Source organism: Marmota monax, unplaced genomic scaffold (assembly GCF_021218885.2).
Source record: "Marmota monax isolate L192 unplaced genomic scaffold, Marmota_monax_Labrador192_F-V1.1 WCK01_AAM20220418_F8-fsc00006, whole genome shotgun sequence".
Taxonomy (NCBI): domain Eukaryota; kingdom Metazoa; phylum Chordata; class Mammalia; order Rodentia; family Sciuridae; genus Marmota; species Marmota monax.
This window is the reverse complement of record NW_026693712.1, coordinates 28475467-28498934: the sequence shown is the minus strand read 5'-3', so window position 1 is coordinate 28498934 and position 23468 is coordinate 28475467.

The window sequence follows — 23468 nt, the reverse complement described above, 5'->3', positions numbered from 1 at the left end:
ACTATGATCAACTAGTTTTAAAATTGCGATATGTTGTGTAAAGTTGTCTATGTTTCCAGTCATTCTCAGGTTGAAGTTTCTTTCTTGTTTAGAATGTGACTAAATTATACCACAGAGGGCTTTCTGCGCAACAGTTTATGCAAATTACTGTTTCCTGTATATTATCTTCTACAATAGTAACAATTGTTGGAGCATAAATTTAAGGAACTGTGAGAGGAAAAACATTAACTTCTAATAATTTAATACAACATCTTTGTATGCTACTCCATGTTTTGTTTCTAAAGAAAAGGTGCATGTATATATCTATATCTATATCTAATTTATAGCATCTCTTATTTGTGGTAAAAATCTAGAAATGATTTTAGAGCCAATTTGTTGAAAAAAGCTTGATAAGGCATTTTGTAAAGAAGATGGAAGATAAAGTTCATGGGGGGGAAAATTGATCATGAATAGCTGAGATGATCTGAAGTAATAAAAACATTGGCACATTCATTATTGTGCTCCCCGGTCTGTGAAGGAGAGCTGGATAGCCATATAGAATGCTGTCTTGCACCTGCAGTTCCATTACTATAGAAAACAAAAGCACTGACCTTGTCAAAAATGGACGTAGACATTTCTCCTTGCTTAATAGGAATCAAATATTTAGGATGAACTATGTGGAACAAGTTCAGGGAAAATAACATGTTAGTAATTGTCATTATTTATTACCTTGACATCTTTTAGATTGTGCCTTATTTCCATACATGTAATCATGAGTGTATGAACATCTATGTTGCACACAGGTGCCTGCTTGTATCAAGGCATATACAAGGTATCAAGCTCAAATTCTGCTTTAAAGGAAAATCATTATATTAAAAGTAAAATATATTTTCACTACTTTCATTTAAAAAATGTTTATAGTGACAGTTAACTAAAATTGAAAGCATTCTAATTATGTCATAATTACTATTCAACATGACACCTACCACTTTTCAATTTTAATATTCCCAAATACATCTTTATTCATTATTATAGTCAGCCAAGATCTCTGAAGTCAGAAATGTTTGGTCAGAACCTAAATATTCCATATTAACCTCTGCTTCTCTCTTCCTGTCCATCACATGTTCATTCATTCTCGAAACAATATTTGATCAAAGGTGCCCCATTTCATAACTCAGATTTACATCTTTCCATTTTAGTCATACTTCTTTAGTTTATTCCATGTAGTACATGAATAAGGGAGGAAATTTAGAAGGATACAATTAACTGTAACCAAACACAAATATATCCAGTGAAAAAAGAAATGCAGAAATGCCTTTTCTACAGTAAAGGGACATATTTCTCTGAGCATAAAAGAGGCTAGATTTTTCCTATAAAATGAAACAACTTGGTAGCAAACATCCCTCTCTCCCTTTCATGACCTGATCATTTTTCTTGGCAATATTTGACTCCATTAGCTATATATTTGCTCTGTAAGTATCCACAGCAAAAAAAAAAAAATGTGGGTAGTAATGTTTCTGATACACCAAGTACAAGACATTCTCACTTGCCCTTTCCAGTTGTACTGCCACTTGCTGACAGTTGTAAAATCTTGTTGTTGTCATAAGCAGAGACAACTCCGAAGGCACATAGGGAACAGATGTGTGCTATAATAATAACAAGGTGCCACTTTTAAAAAATACTTTTCAGCTTAAGGCTACATTTAAACCTTCAGGTACAGTTCATGAAACTCATAATGTAGGAGAGTGAGTACTGGTGGTGTCTTTGAGAGTCTCTAGGGAAAAAGACTTTGAGATATTGTTATCATTATCACCATCTTGCTAACTGAATCACAGTTAGTGCCTTGGTTATTATACCTAAGGGAGTGACTTACTACCCTCTAGGTTGAAATAAAGGGCAAAATGAGATTCTTCTATTGTAGAAAGGTGGAACAAATTCAGGACACACAAAGGAAAAGGCATTCTGTTCAATTTCAATCTTTTAAAACTAGAGAACTAACTTAATCAGAATATGCAACCCTCAGTTTGGCCATATAAACTAATTGAGCATGCATTTCAACTAAACTGAATATGAATGGAAAGCCTTTGCAGAATTAGATACATCCTGCCTTCTGAAATATGTGACTGTCTTACTTTTATAGAAATGCAGAAGCAAAATCAAAACAATGCAAGCAGGAAGATTTCCTACAAAAGCAGGTGTAACTACACCTGAAAACGAAAGGACATTATTGTGCCACAGATTGCATCATATTTTATCTCAGTCAGTTATGTTGTAAAATTGTAAGGTGCTATTGAAGTAATTCAATCAAATAAAGTGAAAGTAATATTGATGAAAACGCTTTCATTTTTATTGACTCATAAACATTAGAGTGTAAATGTGTAGATTTGTTTTCATACCCTATAGATAGAACCAAGTGCTCTAACTTTAAATACTGGGGAGGAAATATAAATTGTATGTTACACTCAAACCTGAGACATAAAATGGTCACAGTATTTTTATGATGAAATGTGAACCTTTTTGACAATGCCCTGTTATGCTGAGGAATTACATTTTTTTTTACTTCTTTCCCCAATAAATGTAACTTATTTTATTGATCTTTTTCTATTATTTGGTTTTGATTGTGAACCCAATTTATTTTAAATAGAATTGGTAAGTGACTTGTCTGTTTTCTGTAGCTATAATGTGGAATAGACTGGTAAAGCCAAAGACCTCTCAACGTCACTTCTTGTTTTGTGATTCTGTACTTATTTGAAAAAAATGAAATGGTTTGAGAAATGATTAAAAAGATAAAAGGGCAACTGGGATAATTTTCTCAATTGTGTTCCAAATATGTCTTAAATGATTAGGATATTTTAAATACTTGAAGTATTTTAAAAGTAATTCAACCAAGATACCCTATCGGAAAGAGTAAAGGGTCCTGGGAGGAGCAATTTTTACTTTTCTAAGTGTGAGCCATGGAAATTAAAGTGGCTATGCTCGATCATTTACTCAGCACTGGAGGCAATAATCAAGTTCTGCAAATCAATTACACTTTCAAAGAGTGATGGCAGAGAGCAGATGCTTTATCAGCAAACCTCTGTATTTTGTATCAGTTTGTCTCTTATTTCCAGATATAAATCTTTAACATGGAGTTTTTGTCCAGACATCCTTCTCTCCTCCCTGCAGGTGTTGACAACACAATAGGATTTGTGTGGATCTTGAACACCTGAGGGAAAAACTGTAATATGAGTGAAAACTGATATTATTATGTTAGGAGAGGATTTATGCTATTAAAAATATAGATCTTTTCATTTTCAAGTACAAGACTATTTAGGACAATATATAGGCAGTTTTTATCAAATTTTATACCATATATAGGTATTAATATTGATACTTAAGAAGATTGCTCAATTTTATATCTTATGAATCTGTAATATGTATTGTACATATTAATAAAGGTATTCTTATCAAGCAGTAGTAGTTTTATGTTGTAGCACTTCATGTCAGATTGAGAATTTTGAGTTTTGATTCATGTCAGATTTGAGACAGAGAAATTATTTTTTGTTGACTTTCTTGGTATGCATTCGTCTTTTCTGATTTGAAAGCTGTCAAAAGGAACTTAACAGCAAAATTTGTAGAATATATATTTCTCAGAATTAATTCAATATAATATTTTTACTGTGTTTTGTTTAACACTGACTAAATATAAAATTTTGTATTATATGGGTTAAAGGGATAGCTGCAATAGGAATTTAGCTCCAATGAATATGTTTTCAAGAAATAAAAACCTTACTATAAGTTGAAGGAAAGAATACCTATATTTTCTTATGTATAACATTTCAAATTGATATTTAGTTAGACTCCAAAACTATGAATATATCTTTTGGTGAAAATAGTTGAATTTCATATTAAATACGTGCATAGAAACTGTAGTACAGTTTAGGTCTCGTGTTTATTTAACTTGAAGGCCATTACAAAATAGTAAAGACTAAAAACCTTCAAAATATACTGAATTCTTATCTCTGGTTGGCAATTATACATTTAGATCAAATTTGATGCAGGTTGTATTTTTGTGAGTAATCAAATATACAGCTTAGGGGATCACTTACATTTTTAAAAAGTGAAAAAAATGATGTGATCATTTGATCATTAAATTTATAATATATTGAGGTGAGAGGCCTTCTAATTGAATTCAAATCTATTAACCATAGGAGATTTGTTAGAGTCTGTAAACAAGTCAAAAATAATACCTGGCATTTTGCCAGGGGAATGTTAGAGTTCGTAAACAAGTCTGAATGGTGCCTGGCAAAATGCCTGAGGGGGTGGTTTGAGAAGTAACAAAAACAAGCCATTAAGTGTGGAGATTCCTTATTGGTTGACTGATGTATCTAGTTTATGCTAATTAGATAAGCTCTGTGGAATGTATAAATACTGCTCCTGTCCTGCAATAAACGGCTCCTACTCCTGCTGTATCAACGTACACAAGTTGTTCGTCACCCCCCGGTTATTTTGCTGCAGCCAGCCGGACTGCGGCAGAGATTCAATACACTCAATTAAAGCATTTATAATGTAATAATTTTTGTCATTTGGTTAAAAATTGAATAATTAAATATGTATGTAATATATAATTTACATATCTATTATTTACATATAAACCATATAGTACACACACACATAACCATACACATATATCTGTATATAGGCTGTATATATAGTAATAAAATACATTTGTATAATAATTGACCACTTGAAATATCTGGACAATAATAAGACTCATGATAAGATTTAATGCTTATTTTATATCATGTATACATTTTATTTGTTTCACTATGCTGTGTTATTGTTCATGTTTTATGGGTTATTAAAGAACTAATTCTTTGTCTTCTGTGCTGTAAATTCAGTAGTTATCCTGGGCAATTTGTATATGCATGTTCTTCTGATTCCATATAGTTGGTTATAAAAATTATACATTTATTGTTTGCTTGAGCCATTAAGTTTTGTGAATGCTATCTTGTTGAAAGACAATATTATAATAAGTGCATATTATTCTATCATTTTCGTCCCTGAATGGAGGATATCATTATGAGCATTTTCCAATGGGTAATCTAAAGAAAGTTTGGTTATTTTTGTTTGAAGGAAATGCAAAAGGACTTCCATTCCCAAGTGATAGATATCACTGATGTATAAAATTGTGTCTTGCTTTTGCTATATTGGGGATCTATTTTGATCTCAAAAGAAAAGCAATTTTCAAAAGTAAAGTAAAATATATAACTACATTAATAGATATGTGTTGTGATTAGTAGACCATTCAAAAACCAGTGGCTTTATTCTTCAGTGTCAGAAGATAAATAAAGCAACAACATATGTGCTGATGATTCAATACTTCCATTCCAAAGGCTAAAACCTTGGAAATGAGTAACACAATGCTATGCCAATTATAAAGACACATTATGTATTTATCCTTAATTCAGAAGGGAGGTTAATGATCTTTGATTTAAAAATCTTAACTCATATATTATTAATATATGAGTATTCATATATTTCATACTCTAATTATATATTTAGATTGTCAGAAGTCAACTAGTTGTGTTCTCTTACACAGGTAATTCAAGTTTAACTGAACTCACGTTTGAACTCAATTTTCCTTAGACTAATTCACATATATTTACTTACAGGGGCCAATGAAGAGACACTGTGCTAGGTAGGCATAATTAAAGTGCATGTCCTATCCCATACTTGAAATTTGGTTGTAAGTAGAGATACAACAACCTCACAGATCACTATTTCTCAGAAGTTAGTTATAGAAACAATATTTCTGCAGAATTTTAATAGGTATTAAAATACCTCCCACCCCACATACACATGCACAGACAAAATACAGTTTTATGTTACAAAAATATACTAAACAAAAGTAAACAAGTCTCTTCGCTATAAGAATTTTTGGAGACATTACTACAATATTTATACTGGCTAAATCCAAGATATTCATATAGGAGGTAAGGTGTTCTAATGAGAGTTCATCCTATAAATCATGTTTCATGGATATACAAAGGTGTATCAATCCCTGGGAATCCTAAATACACACACACACACACACACACACCACACATACTTTTTGTTGTCACTAAATACAACCAGCATTTTAAACCAAATATTACTTATATTCTTACTACTGCATATAATATTGTGTGTATGTGGTGCTGGGGATGGAACCTCAGAGATGCTAGGCAAGGTTCTACCACTGAGCTCATCCCCATCATATGCTAATCATTTATGATTATTGGCTTATAGGATATTTTGCTTTGCTTCTCGTTTGAGTTACTCCATTCTCAGAGAAAAACCATGTGACCATTTTCTAGGCATCTACTAAAAAGCAAGTTCATCATGATGACTTCTTCCTTTACCATTCTTTGGCCTCATACTATGAGGCAAAGTTATCTTTCTTATTCTTTTACAAAAAGGGCTTTTTATTTAAGTTTGATGTCTAACATAATATGGAGGGAATCTAAAGAGAGATACTCTGTTGAAAGCTGGAGTTTAATTTTTTAAATTTCAAAAAGCTCCACAGAAAACTCATGTTCCTGGTGAAAACACTTTCCTGATTGTAATTACATCTAGATGGAAGGTGGAAATCTGAAGATTCCCCATTCATAGGGTGAAATCACCACTCCAGATCCCCAACCCTCTTTGCCCAGAACTACTTAAATTCTAAAGATCAAAGAATAGGTAGGATATTCCAATGTGAATTCACCATAGAAATCATGTTTCATGCATATACAAAGGGAGATGATTCCCTAGGAATCCTAAACACACACACACACACACACACACACACACAAACACATACTTTTTTGTCACTAAATACAGATAGCAGTTTGAAACCACATCTTATTTATATTCTTACAAGTACATATAATTTTTGTGTGTGTATGTGCTGGGGAATGGAACCTCACAGATGCTAGGCAAGAATCTAGCTTAATCAGAAATTATTATCACCTTCTCATAAGAAATCAAGACAATCAATCTGAACACTTTTGTATACTTGTTTATGTCAGCATTGTTTTAAATTTGTTCTTTTTTAGATATACATGACAATAAAATTTATTTTGACATAAATACATAAAGTATAATTTATTCTAATTAACATCCAATTCTTGGGATTTTACATGATGTAGACTTTCACTGGTAGTATATTCATATTATGTCAGTGTCTTAAGTAATTTAAGCTACTCCTTTTTTTCTGAATCATCTGGGTTCTTGAAGATTCAGGCTCTAGACACTCATCAAAGTGACTCATTCTTCCACAATGTAAATACACTCTTCCTGTGTGTAACCATTGAATATATCAAATCTTCTATATCATCCATGTGTCAATGTTTCTTTCATTTCTTATTCTGAAATCTATATCCAAAAATTCCAAGTTTCAGATAGTCCAGTTTATCACTTTCAACAATATGTTGGTGCAAAAGTGATATGCATATAATAAAAACCATACTTCAAACTTGGCATATGTTCTTTTCCCTAACAAGCAATATGTGGTATGATAACTGTGTCATGTTGCTTCACTTCCCAGTCAGCCACATCACCAAGAGAATAAACGAGATATTCTACAGTGCATTGTGTTGCTAAGCTATAATGTTCAGTGGGTTGGGAATATTAAGCACATATCTAATTTATGGTAATTTCAGGATATCCCCATTTTAAGTCATGGAACACACCTGTACTGCAAAAGAAGCTGTTTCCGCCCTAGTGTTCTTAGTCTTTCATGAACTCTGTAAGAAACAATGATCCTGGAGTTAGGACCAGTTTCCATTTCTCCTCAAATAAAATAAATGAACATCCTAAAGCAAGGGGGAAAAAAGCCTGTTTAAAGTATACCAGGAAATGTGTATATATTTTCCTTGTTCTTATAAACCACTCCCAAAATATTATTAGTACTTTATTACCTTGCTGTTTAATGGTTTTCCCATAGGTATGTATAATATTTTTCTTGGTCACTATCTCCGTTGACAATCCGTGTAATACATTATATTCTGTGTTTCATACTTTCCTTACCTGCAGTAATATTTTACACTTCACCTTAGTGACTCATCTCTATCACTATTTTCTCCAGATACTGCCATTACCAATATCTGGAACACTTCCAAAATCTTAATTATAAACACCCTGTATGTGACCTTTATTTTTTCTATTAAAATATAAATTCTTCTAGAATCCCATTCCCCAAATTCTTTGACTCTACAAAGTTCTCCATGCACTAAACCAAATAATTCACTGTTAATCTCCTTACTTTGATAATTAACTGCCCTTCTTACAAAGATTAGATTCTCTTGAGCTGTCATTAAAACTAACTCTTTGTACACATCCTCAATTTCCTTTTCTTTTTTCCTGATCTTTTTGACTAGACTAGCTAAACCATAATGTTGGATAAATCCTATTATCCTCTTATCCACCAGAAAAGCTGAATTGTGCTGGGGAAAAGTCAAACAATCTCATTGCTCTCACTTTAAATATGACCACAACTTCCAAGAGAGTTTTCAGGACAGCTACAATTAATTCTACTGCATTTCCCTTGATTGTATATTTTTTCTTCTCCTCTTTTGCTATCTCCTCCCTGTAACCAATTTTTATCTTGTAGTTTAACCTACCTTTCCCTAGTAAGGGTTGAGGAATTGAATTTGGTTGCTCTTCAAACTTGTTTGCAATCATCTTTAAGATTCATCCGGCAGGCACATCACACTCAAGGTTCTAAAATTTGTATTAATGTGCATATGATCTAACAATATGTAGCCCATGGCTACCTCTCAAAACATATTTATTAACATTCTCACTTTTTTTCAGTGTCTATCAGGTGCCCTGGCTTCCTTCTTCATCCTCAAATACACTGTGGTGTCTCAATAGTACTTAGAATTGCATTTGGTTCTAGGCTACATAAAATTAAATTTAGTGAACTGACTTTATTACTATGTTCCTTTTTTGTAAGACAACTAATTTGATTCTTTAATTTTTTCGAGTTTTTATTTGTTCTTTTTAGTTATGCATGACAATGGGGTCTATTTTTTAACATATTTATACAAACATGGAACATATATTATTCCAAGTAGGATCCCAGTCTTATGAGGCTACACAATGTTGAGATTTGCTCTGGTGTATTCATATATGTAAGAAAATCATGTCAGATTAATTTCACTATCTTTCCAGTCCCCCCACTTCCCTTCCTTGTCCTTTGTCTAATCCTCTCCCCACACATGTTGTATGTTAGCATCCACATGTCAGAGAGAACATTTGACTTTTAACCAATTTGATTCTAATGAAAATTACTCCTGTCAGTGTCATTAATACCCACCCCAACTGATATATTCAAAGGTAATTTCTCAATTCTTACCTTATTTCAATTTGTTTTGTCCTTTGGACATTTTGGTCTCTCAGAAACATATGAAAAAATAGATCACTCTTTCCTGAAACACCCTTTTCCTTTAGTTTCTGAGACACTGGTGTATTTTAACCTCATTGGAGGTTTTCAATTCCCTTTTATATTGGTTCTATAATCTTGCTTATTATTACAATAAAGACTGTATTTTTCTCCATGTTTCCCTTCTTGCTCTCATCCCTTTATTTTTTTACACATTCTTCTAAAACATGAGCCAGATTAAATTTTTTTCCTGGTTCAAAACCCCTAAATGGTTTCATTCTGAGTGACTGTATTGGTGAGTGTCAGTACTAAGTGCATGTTGATGGATAGATCAGATGGAAGAATCTTCTTTCGCCATGTCTAAAAGTTGAAATATCTGATTTTCATTGAATAATCTCCTATCTTTCTGTGTTAACAACTGTATTGTCTGACTTAAGATATCATATATAACATAATACACACATTTATGATTACAGATTCACTTTTCCCACATAAATCTGGCTTAATGTGGTTTCTACTTGGGTATTTCTAGGCACCTCAATCATAAAGTGACCTAAACTAAACATTTGATCACCCAAGCTCATTCTTTCTGCAGTATACCATTTCTTAGTAAAGAGAACAAATGTTCACTCAGTTTTTAAGGTTAAAAACATTTGTGTTATTCTTTACTTCTCTTTTATAAGCATTATATTCATTGCTAGAAATTATATTAGTTCTACCATAGAAAGAAATCCTGAGCACAGTGTGGTGGTATAACTGTGATCCCAGTGAATCAGGAAGCTGAGGCAAGAGGATCACAAGTTGGAGCCCAGCCTCAGCAACTAGAGAGACTCTATGTGAAAATAAAATTTAAAAAGGTATGATGGTGTACCACAGTGGTAAAGTGGCCCTGGGTTAAATCCTCAGTACCACAAAAACCAACATGCAAGCCAACAACAACAACAAAACAAATCCCTTCTCATCCCTACTCATCTATAGTTTTCCTTTATCTCGTCTCCATTATCTTGCTTATTATTACAATAAAGCCTGTATTTGTCTCTATGCTTCCATTCTTGCTCTCATCACTTTATTTTTTACAATTCTTCTAAAACATGAGCCAGATTAAATTTCTTCCTGGTTCAAAATCCTGCAATGGTTTCATTCTGAGTGACTGTATTGGTGAGTGTCAGTACTAAGTGTACGTTGATGGACAGATCAGACGCAAGAATAATTTTGCTAAGTTAAATAAGTTTTTTCTCTTTTGAAAGATATGCAGAGAAATTGATAGAGTCATGATTTACAGCAGAAAGAACACAACCATATTGTAAGATATCCTACTGTGAGTTTAGGGTCATAAAATCTTAAGATAAAATTAGAAATGTTAATGAATGAGTGAGAGTCATATCACAACTCCTAGAAGTCTGTCTCCATTAGGACCCAAAACTGTATGATGCAGACATAGTCCATCATGAATCTTGTAGGGCATATACCTTTATTCAGTTGTCTAACCTTAGTTAATATTCAAACCTTACAGATAAAAAATCTGTGTTAGGGAATAGTGTATAATCCTCAGATATAAACAAATTGTGATTTCTCATTTTCAGATTTTTATTTATCAGCCTAGTCTCTTTCCCCAGGTAAGGTCAGAGGAATTGAACTTAACTATTCTCCAAACTTGTATGCAATCATCGTCTAGGATTCATCCTCCAGGTACTATTACACCTAAGATAGTATCTAAATTCTTTATGAACGAATGTTCATATAATCTAGCAATATCTAGTCCCTAGCTATCTCTCAAAAAAAAACATATCATCATCCTCACTTTTTCTCAGTATTCATTAGGCACCCTGGCTTCCTTTTGTACACTATGGAGTCAGTCTCTAGCTTCAGAGCTTTGCACATACAATTCTCTTCACTACAAGGCTGCTTACCTCTGAGACAAACTTCTAACTCCATGGAGTTTTGGCTCATGGTCTTTTCCTCAGAGCGTTCTTCTCCTTCTACCAAATCTTCATCCCACTCCACGCTGTGTTATATTGCTTTGGGGTTACTTCATAGCACTTACCATTCTGAGATTTTTACTTTTTATGTGCGCATTGTTTTTGATGAAGAAATAATTGATCTGTGTAATTAAATGCATGTGCATGTGCACATAGTTACCTGAAATGTCACATTATGAAAAATATTTAATCACAAATTGCTATTATGCTTTTGGTTAGATTGGGAAACCTCATAGGTTTTCTGTTGTTTCACTTCATAAACTAGTAAATACAACAATTTGCTGAACATTTAATTAAAAAAGCTATTTTAATGTATGTAACCAAAGTTGTTTACCAGATAGCTAATTTTGATGTTAATAATTTCAAATTTATCCATATAAAATGAAAATCATCCTACTGTTAATAAATCAATTGTTGGTGGTTTGGAAATGAAAGAATTCTTAAGTACTAAGACAATAAGGACTCTTGAAAAGAAAATGTATGTTTTTCCCTAATATCCGTGTTTTCAACTGAAGTGCAATTCTTCCTTTATCTCACCTTTGGGGAACCAAAAATGAGAACTCAACAGGAAAGAAACGTGTGATAGTGTAGGTTGTTTGCTCCCAAAAACTTATTAAATTCTGAGAGAAACATGATTGAAAATAATTGAAAATGCTCATTTTCAATTTGTCATGTTTCTACTAGTGGAAGTTGCAGTTGACAAAGTAAAATGTGAAATTAACAACATGATGTACTCTAAAATGTTCTTTTTACCTACAAATCACTGTTTTATATTGACAGTGTCCCTTCTTCCCCTCTCCTTCCTTTCCCTCCCTCTGTCTTCCTGTCTTCCTTTTCACATGTACAAACACACACACACTCACACACACACACACGTATATTTAACTATTTATACACAAAAGACAGTTTTCTAAATTTACAAATTGTGCCATGCAGAAATTCCATGAATAAAAAGCATAGTTTGTGAAACCTTTTGCTCCAAAGAACAAAGAATTGTTTTGGACTAACAAGCCTGTTATTGCTGACATTAATGAATGACAATGTTTATTTAATATTATTGCAGATGGCTGGTATTTAATAATTTTAATCACCAAATGAGACAACATTTCCTTTATTTTATTTTTGTATTGCTAGGAATGACTGTGTGGATATATTGCTGCTTAAGTTCCTAATTGAAACATTCATGATACCCAGGCAGGACAAACTTTACTCTGAACATGATATTGACTTCACTTTTTTCAATAGGTTTATTTGTAGTTCATTAAACAATGGGTATAACTTGACTTCCAACACTTGACTATTAAATTTCCTTTAATTAATATTCATCCTACTACAATTCCACTAGACTGATTTTCTTGTCCTAATATTGGCAAAAACTAAAGAAAACCACATTTCTTAAGAATCATTATATTTGAATAGTGATAATTATTTTGCTCTTTCTGGTTAAAATATCAGAAAATCTGTTTTCAAGCAGGGTGTTATTTGTTTCACACTCTAAAAATGTCTAACACAATGTGGAAAAAAAACTGTGAGTGAGGAACTAAAGTTTTCTTCATAAAATATAAAGTAATTGTTAGAACAAACTAAATCAAGAATAAAAATACTACTGTGATATTAAAAAAACATGTAACATTAACTCTCTTCATTTTATCCAATTATTTTCATGATTCCCAGCATATTCTTCCCATGCACAAATAAAGACACCAATAATTCTTTTATTTTTATAGGTTCATGGAAGCATTAGTCACCTTTGGGTTCCTAGGTCCTGCAAGCATGACTTACCATTCATTCCACATTAGCCCAGCAATTGAATCAATGTGTCCTCCCACTTCTAAAGACCTACAAAGCCAGTTTTTATATTAAAGAAAGAAACTTGCAAGAGATTGAGATAAAATAGAAAAAAAGTATGCTAATAAATTCTTCATATGACATATCTCTAACTCTGTATATTATCTTTTAAGAGATGAATTTTGACTTTCTCATTTTATCCTCTATGTCTCTTGAGTTCTTTATTTTAATCTCCTTAGACACTCCTATATCCTGGTTTGGTTTTTAGGTGGTTTTCCTTTGTGATCAATCTTTACCTATAGTATTGTCTAAAATGTCATTTAACATGTGTACCATTCGTATTAATAAACAAAATCATTTTGGGTTAAAAATGCAATTATTTTCCTTGTTCCTTGATGAGTTAAGCACTATATTTAAAAGTTTTACTGTATAAATAAACAAAAGAAAAAATATTGGGTTTATTTATTAATATTTTGCTTATGCTTCTTAGATCTATGTTCAAAAAGGAATTGGCCTTTAAATGTCCTTTCGTGACATCTTTATTTAGATTTTGTATAGTGAGTAAGGAATCTCACATTTGGAAGAGAGGAACATCTTTCTTGAGTATGAGTTCATTTATGAGAGTGTAGCTGCTTATATTTTCACAAAGTGAATAAATCCAAATAGCCACCACCATTACCTTCATCAAGAACTCTCTTCACCCCATTCCTCCATCATCCAGTCTTCAGAAAAGGATATTGGCTATTTTGACCTAAAACAATGTACAGTATTTGTAGCTATGTTTTCATTTTTTGTGTGTTTTTCTTTTGAAAACCTTATATAAATTAACAATGTATTTTCTGGTATTGAAACTCTATTCGGTTTTCAACTGTCATCTGTGTTGTGTTTGACAATAGTTTTCTTAGGTCAATAAAAATGCATTATGTAACTTGGCATAACATTGTCTATTTTCCTGGAGATGTGTACTTAGATTGTTCCATTTTCTAATTATTATTAATTATTCTGCTATAAATTAACTTTTGTTTCTGTTATAAATATATATCAGAAACTTTATATGTATATATAGCATATATACATATCTATGAATTGCTGGAACATACATACAATCAAACAATTGTCTAATGTGGTGGAACTAACTTAAAATCCAAAGAAAGACTTTGAATATTAATTCAATGTATTTAATACAGTGATTCACTCATGTTTCTTTTGTTCATTTAAGTAATCTCTATTCTGTGGAAGCTGCCATTTTCCCAATGTTATAAAAGTATTGGCATAAAGTTTCTCTGCATTTTGTGTGTACACACACACACACACACACACACACCATGGGTCACTACCACTGAGTTATATTCCCAGCTTTTATTATTATTATTTTTTTTGAGACAGGGTCTTACCAAGTTACTGAGGCTGACCTAAACTTGGATTCAATTATGAGGCTCACTTCAACTTTTTCACATCTTTCATGGACTACTGTATTTTGCCCAATATCTGTTGTCTTGAAAACTATTATTTCATATAGTTATCCTCCTGATATAGCCTCCTTGGTTAATGAGATTACAGGTGTGTGCTAACACCCTTGGCTATATTTAATTCTTTATTCTTTATTTTTTCCCTTAATCTACTAGCCCTAAAGCCTGCCTATTTTATTAATCTCTTCTAGTAACCTAGCCAACATTTTTGGCTATTGAAACACTAGATGTCCTCATTGCTACTGTCGAGTCTCTACTTCTAGGCCCTCTTAGCTGTAAAGGAATATAATTGCATATAATATTTCATGTATATATGCAAAGTTACAAATATTTACACACATATACATATATGTACATGAGTACAGAGTTAAACTGGACTTCACACTGGTGTCTCAAATTCCAACCTGGGGGCTGGAGATGTGGCTCAAGCGGTAGCGCGCTCGCCTGGCATGCGTGCGGCCCGGGTTCGATCCTCAGCACCACATACAAACAAAGATGTTGTGTCCGCCAAATACTAAAAAATAAATATTAAAAAATTATCTCTCTCTCTCTCTCTCTCAAAAAAAAATCTTCTTCTTTTAAAAAAAAATTCTAATCTGTTCCCACAGGTACAATTTTAGCCTTCTTTTGCTTGCCTGTAAGTATAACTTCAAAACAGGTAGAGCTGTCATCATCTGCCATTCATTTACTTATTTCCGGAGTGCATGCAGAACAATTTCATGATTGAAATTGTTGGAAAAGTTTTACCAACTAGAGTGGGGTGTTTAGTCTTTTGTTTTGCACACCATCTTTATTTCCAGTGTTGTTTAGTTCAGCATCTTCACCCTTCCTACCTCTTTTAGTGAGATTGTTCAGTACCATTATATTATAGTTGATATGGTATATTCTACATTGTAGCCTGGCCTTCATGATTGTCTTAATTTTTTTTCTTTTAATATCTTTAAGTAAAGTATCTGCTTGCTGTAAAGTTAGAATATTTTTGACAAATTCTGAGTCATATATTTGCTATGGCCATATCCCACAGAATATTTTCACTTTGGTAAAATATTTTGTGAGGAGGAAGGTGACCTCCTGTTCATCTTCCCCCTCACTTGAAAGGGCAGGCAATCATTGTTATGTTTGTCATTTATTAGTTTTGACTTTTCCAGAATGTTTTATGAATTATATTTTTACTGGGCATAGAACATTAAATTAACATTTATTTTCTTTCAGAATTTTAAATTTTAAATTTCTACCTTTAAAACTTTCTTTCACTATTTTGCCATATACATATACTTCTTTTAAAAGCTGCTTTGAGATTTTTCCTTCTTTCAACAATTATTTATGTTGGTGTAATTTTCCTTTTTTTTTTTTTTGACTTGGGACTTTTGAGCTTTTTGAGTGCATGGTTTAATGGTTTTCATTCATCTGGAAATCTGTTGAGTATTTTGAAATTTGTTGAGTATTTTGACTACATTTTTTTTCTGAGAGCATTTTTTATCTTCTTCTCTGGATATATACAGACTATATGATGCCTAGAATTGTTTCTTTCTCACTGATGTTTTGTTAATTCTTTAAAAATTATTTTACATAAGCCAGGTGTAGTGATGTATGCCTGTAATTCCAGTGGCTTTGGTGGCTGAGGCAAGAGGATCTCAAATTCAAAGCTAGTTTCAGCAACTTGGGGAGGCACTTCACAACTCAACGGAATCCTGTCACTAAATAAAATTATTTTAAAAAGAGCTGGGGTGTGGCTCAGTCATTAAGCACCCCTTGGTTCAACTCCCAGTATCAAAAAAAAAAAAAAAAAACCCTCAAAATTTTTTATTCTCCTTGTGCTTCAATTTGGGTAGTTCATTGCTACATCTTCAAATACAATTTTTGCTTTCTTCTACAACACCAAATCTGCCATTGACCCCATCAGTGTACTTCTCATTTCAAACCTTGTAGGTATTTCTTAGAGGTTTGCTTTGGTTTTAAGAATGCTTTTATGTCTCTACTTCTTGTATTTGCAGAATACATTTATAATGAGTGTTACAATGTTCATTTTCAAAACTCTAACATCTATGTCAGTTTTAGGTTGTTTTCATTAATTTTTTTAGTTATACACGGACACAGTGTCTTTATTTATTTGTTTTTTAATATTTTTTAGTTGTAGATGAACACAATACTTTTTATTTTATTTATTTATTTTTTATATGGTGTCAGGGATCGAACCCAATGCTTCATACATGCTAGGCAAGCGCTCTACCACTGAGCCACAACCCCAGTCCCCTTGGGGGCAGGGGTTAAAACTTACTTTTTTCTTTATTAAAAATTTTGTTTTCCTCCTTCTTTATGTTTTTGTTATTTGATTGGACTTCAGATATTGTACGTTTTAACTATTGCACATTGCATATTTCTGATTCTTAAAATTTTTCTTGTGTTTTATTTTTGGACAAAATTATTATTCAAAAATGGTTTAACACTTTATGGTCTTGGTTGGGTCCAGGGGCCATAGTTATATTTAGGCCCAATATTTTCCCACTATTGAGTGCCCTGTGATGGAGTTAACAGTGTGGGTAAGTACTGATATTATTCCTCTTTCTGTGTGAGTGCTAAGATAGTTATCATTAATCCTTTCAGCTGGTTCATTTCCAGAACTCAGAGGTTTAGTTCACACATATGTGATGACCAGTACTCTACTGAATATTTTCTAAAGGTGCCCAGTAATCTTTGGAATTTTCTTTTGATGCAACTTTTTCTTGTTTAGATTTCTGTTCTCCTAACTGATGATAACTTGTCCCTTCCAGGACATTTCATCCTGTCTCCAAAATCTCCAGAATCTTTTATGTTCCACATGTCCTTTTCCCTACATTTCATTATAGACATTTTCTTAGTAGTAAGCTGGGCAATTATGAGGCTCACTTCAAGTTTTTCACATCTTTCATGGACTACTGTATTTTGCAAAATATCTGGTGTCTTGAAAACTATTGTTTCATAGTTATCCAGCAATTATTTCAATTCTTTCCCACATGAAATGATAATTCTAATCCTTCTTACCCAACGTTAGCTAGAAATAGATATTCCCATTAGTTATTTAACATACAACTTCAATTTATCTGTCCCTTTTTAAATGTTTAGCATTTATAGGTAAAATTTCACTGATTAGGATTTACACATGAATTTTTTCCTGTAGTATGCTATATGAATTCTGTGAATTTAGATATTATCTCTCTGTTAAGCTGTCAGTTAAAAAAATGAATAGGAAACACTTTTTATTCAAAACCTCAGATATTTTTTCAAAATATGAATTAATATAAGACCACCTCTAACACTTGATTGTGGTCCTTTGATAATATATTTATATATATATATATATATATATATATATATATATATATATACACGCAATGGCATAGAAAAGAAAATATATGATAAAAAATGTGCAATTTTATCAAAGGAACTCAACAAGGCATAGGATGCTGAAGATATAGGAAAGGGTCATGATTGTTATTTAAAATATACACATAGTAAACATTTTGTTAATTTAGAGTATAATGAGATGCTGTTGTTCAGAGAGGAACTGAATTTATCATCAACACAAATCTGATCAATAAACACAAAAGTAGCTACCATATCATATAAAACAAATAAATATCTAAATGCATGTCAATGAAACTGAGAAACACAAAAAGTTTCTCAAAAAAATGATTACAGTTTAGATGGGAGGCAGATTGTCCAAAAAAAGCAAGAAAGAACACTAGTAACAGACTCTCAGAGAAGGAAATTCCCAAGATGAACCTTGGGGAGAAATTAAATATCCTAATGATAAAATATAATATGTAAGTAGCAAATTTTTTTAAATTATAAGGTAGGTAAATCTAAACAATAATATAATTTAATATAAATCAAAAAATCATATTTAATATTCACTGTTAAAATCAGTATAGAGTAAAAGTATTGGAAAATAATAATTTATCATAAGCAGAAGTGATTGGATTTCAAACATTTTTAAGTTCTTGAGAAATGCTTAGATTCAAATATTTAGGCTCACTGAATATAACTCTTGGTTCATATTAAATTTATTGCAAACACATAGAAAAATTCCTTCTAATTTTCTTTCTTTTTAAAAATATCTTTATTTTATTTTTATGTGGTGCTGTGGATCGAACCCAGGGCCTCATACCTGAGAGGCAAGTACTCTACCACTGAGCTACAACCCCAGCCCCTAATTTTCTTTTATTTAAAGAAATAATGAGTTTTTAATTTAGAATGATTTTGATACATTGAAATCTAAATATAGAATTAGAGAGCACCTCTTATTCAACTTCCCCATGATGTTAACCAGTTATAATTAACAATTCCCAACTATCACACTTTTGTCAAAACTAAAATATTAACATTAGTAATATTAATCAAACTCAGTAATATTAATCAAACCACAAACTCTATTGCAATTTTACCAGTTTTTCTGCCAATCTCTTTATTCTGTTCTAGAGAACAGCTGACTATATTCAATTTACAATATCTCATTGCATTCTTTAATGTTCTTGTTTTGTTATGATAAAGAAACTTAACATAAAATTTTACACGTTAACCATTTTCATTAGGTACGTAAGGTTAAGGTATTAAACATCTTCACATTTTTGTACAAACATTACCATCTTCCTCTCCAGAATATTTTGTCTTCCTAATCCGAAACTCTGTATACATTAAACAATAATTCCCCATTCTTTCATTACCCCCTTAACTCCAGGCCCTAAAACGAATATTCCAATTCCTGTTCCTATGAAATAAACTATTCTAGGTACTTCATGTAAGTATAATTATACAATATGTGCCCTTTTCTGTCTGGCTTCTTTCACATGGCATAATGTCTTCCACATTCATCCATGTTATGGCTTGTGTCAGAATTTCCTTCCTTCTCAAAATGGAAGATTATTTTATGTATATAACAAGTTTAATTTATCGACTATTGAATTTTTTGGTGGTTTTCCTTTAAGTTATTGTTAATAATACCACTGTTGTATACGCAAAAACAATCATCAGTTTGAATCCCTGCTTTCAATTCTTTGTATACTCAGAAGCAGAACTAGATCCTGTTATTCGTGTTTAATTTTTTTTGAGAAACCTCCATACAGCAATCACACTATTTTATACTCCCATTAACAGTGCATTAGAGTTCCAACTTCTGCATGTTCTCTCAACAATTTTTTGAAAGATTTTTTATGCACTCAGGGTCCACTAAGATTGCATATGAATTTAAGATGGATTTTTCTTTCTGCAAAGTAAGTCATTGGAATTTTGATAGGGTTTATGATGAATCTGTAGATCGCTTCAAGTAGTATAGTCATGTTAATAATTCTAAGCCATAAATATTGGTGGTTTTGCATCTGGGCCTTCAATGTTTTTAGCAACATTTTGTAATCTTTAATATATAAGTTTTCACTTGTTGTCTCAGTATATTAATAAGCAGTTTACTCTTATTGATGCTTTTGTAAATAAATTGTTTTCTTAATTTCTCTTTCATATTGCTAATTGTTCATTTGTGGAAATACAACTAATTTTTACTTGTTAATTTTGTTTTGTATGATTTGGCTGAATTGTTTTATTAGTCCTAACAGGTGATTGTTTTGATGCAGAAAATTTTCTACTTATAAGATCATGCCATCTGCAATTGAAATAACTTTATTTTTTTGCTTTCCAATTTGGATAACATTTGCTTCCTTTTCTTATTTTTTTTTCTGGCTAAACTTCCAATAATATGTTGAATAAAAGTGTTGAAAGTAAAAGTAGTTGCCTTGTTCTCCATCTTAACAGAAAAATTTTCAGTCTCTCACCATTGAGTATGCTGTAAATGTCTTTATACATAGGCTGTATTATGTAAAGATATTTCTATCATTTGTTTGTTGGGTATTTTTACTCTGAAAGTATGTTGAGTTTTATCCAACTCTTTCTCTGTCTCAATTGAAATTATCCTTTACACATCACTCTGTTAATGTAGTTTACAGATTCTCCTCCATTTATGATGTGCTTACATTCCAAAAGAAACCATCCTAAATTGAAAATATTCTAATAAAAATTCATTTAAGCCAAGCTTGGTGGCCCACGCTTCTAATCTCAGTGTCTCCAGAGGCTGAGGCGGCAGGATCTCTAGTTCAAAACTAGCTTCAGCAACAGTGAGGCGCTAAGCGACTCAGTGAGACCCTGTCTCTAAATAAAATACAAAATAGGGATGGGTATGTGGCTCGGTGTTGGAGTAACCCTGAGTTCAATCCCCAGTAATCCCCCTTTCAAGATTTATTTAATACATATATGCTGTGAAGCACAGGAATACAGTGTAGGCTTTCAGTTACTTCCCCTTTTTATAACTGGGCTGGGACTCACTGCTGTGGCCAAGCATTGTGAGAGAATATTTGACCACATATTGCTAGCTTGGGAAAAAACAGATATTCGTAATTAGAATTATAATTTCTCCTGAATGTATATCACTTTTGAACCATTAAAAAGTGGTAGTTTGAATCACTGTAAAACAGTGTGTCTATTGCATCAATTGGTTTTTGTATAGTGAATATCTCTTGAACTGCAGGAAATTCTACTTGGTTTTGGTGTACAATTCATTTAATATTCCATTGGATTTGGTTTTTTAGCATTTAATTGAGCATTTTTGTGTTAATAATATAAGAAATATTTTAGTTTCTTGTAGTGTTTTGTTTCTTTAGCAGGGCAAATCCACCTTCAATTCTGTTAGAAGAATTTGAGATATATTTGTTGTAAATTTTATACATTTGGTAGAATTCACCAAAAAAAAAAAAAAATGCTGGTTCTAGACTTTTCTCTATGGGAGGCTTTGGTTATTGATTTACTCTCCCTATTAGTTATCAGTCTATTCAGTTTTCTCATTCATCCTAAGTTATTCCTACAAGCTGTGTTTCAAGGAATTTTTTAGTTCCTTTAGAAAAATAATTATTAGTCTCCTATTTATCTTTTCCAATATATACTTTTAATTTTATTCAAGTAATAGACATAAGAACATTTAACAACTATTAAGAAATTTAGTGTACTTATAAAAAGGCATGTTTATATTGTTATTTCAATGTGTATTGTTTCTCAGAATAGAAAGTGCATTTTATAGAATCAGTGGAATACATGTTCTTCTGCACAAATCTTTTGATAAGCAGGAGTCTCTTTCAATTTAGTGCATAATATGAAACCTGTTTAACATAAGGCTTTTAATTTAAAAAAATGAAGAGGGTGTGGAGAAAAGGGAAAGGAAGGAAGGAAGAAATTCAAATAACTTTCTTTCTTTGAATCAAAGCCATTCCTGGACACATCTAAATGGAACTATAGAAATCAAAAATATGCTTCATCATGTTAAAATGTGATCATGTTACCAATAAAGTTATCTCTCCCTTTGTTATTCCACAAAGCTCACAGTATTTTGACAACAGAAATAAATGTGATCTTTTTTTTGCATGACTTCAATTCATACAACTAGTTTCAATTTAAATTTCAGTCTTTTTTCCCTTCTTGAATTTTTTTCTTTCAACTTCATGCTTGATATGTCACTTTCACATATAGAAAACTGAACATAAAGCACTGCCATTTTAGCAGCTTGGTCTATGAGAGTCACTTATCCTTCTACAACTGCTACCATGCAATTGGGGTAAGGGGAATACTTATTTCGAGATCTTAGGAAATAGTTCAGTCAATTTCTTCAACATCATCTGACTCTGCTTAAATAGAATTTAAAAAAGACTTTGCATCATCAAAATGTTTCAGATAGTGATGCTTAAAGGCACAAAACATCATATGGTAAAACTGATTGAAAAGGGATGCATTGGAAAATACATATATCAACTCTGTATTATTAGCATTTTCTCCTCTTCAGTTTCACAAACTAAAAATTTTTAGATGTATTTACTTTAAATTTAAATACAATTTTAAATTTAGAGCTTTAGTCCCACTTTCCGTATATCAAGTGATCCATTGCTGCTCTTGGTTTGTGGTACTTTTATGAGTAATGTAAATATAGAATATTTCCAACTTCTCATGGATTTTTATTATACAATTCTCTAGACTTTAGTTGTTCAGGTTTGGGATATTTAGATAAACTTTTTCTTCTTCATTTATAGAATATCAGTGTGGCTCTTCATCAAGATGCTATTGGCCATATAGGATCTAAAGTTCTGCATGTGTCATCTAGAAGTGAATTCATTTTTTTTCCTTTTTTTTTCTGGGGGTTGGGATACCAGGGATTGAACCCAGGAGCACTCAACCACTGGGCCACATTCCTAGCCGTATTTTGTATTTTATTTAGAGACAAGGTCTCACTTAATTGCTTAGCACCTCACATTTGCTGAGGCTGGCTTTGATCTCTCGATCCTCCTGCCTCAGCCTCCCAAGTAGAAGTGCATTTCTTTACCTTCTTATGTTCTCTTTTTCCAGTATCTCAGAGGATTAGCTTTGGATATCCTCCCACTTATATATTTATCACCTTCTAGGAAAAATATTGTTATAGTTATGAATTTGGGTTGAAGAAGAAAGTGGAACTCTTTGCTATTTTATGTTTTTGAAGTGAAAATATTAAGCTGAATAGAATGTCTCTGCCACTTAAAAGAGATAAAGAGATACTGCATGTATATACACACACACACAAACACACACACACACGTATTTCTTTGCCATTGACCCTTACTCTTTTCAGACTGCTTATGATAGAGGTTTAAAGCTTTGATTCTGGATATGCAGTCTTTTTTTAGTGATAAAAATAAGCTTTAATATTTATTTTTTTCCTTAGCTTTATCTCTTTTTACATGGGCAGCTGATAAATTCCAAAATTCCTATGGGATGTTCTAATGGAGTAGCAGTTTGAGCTGTCAGCAGTGTCAGTATTACAAG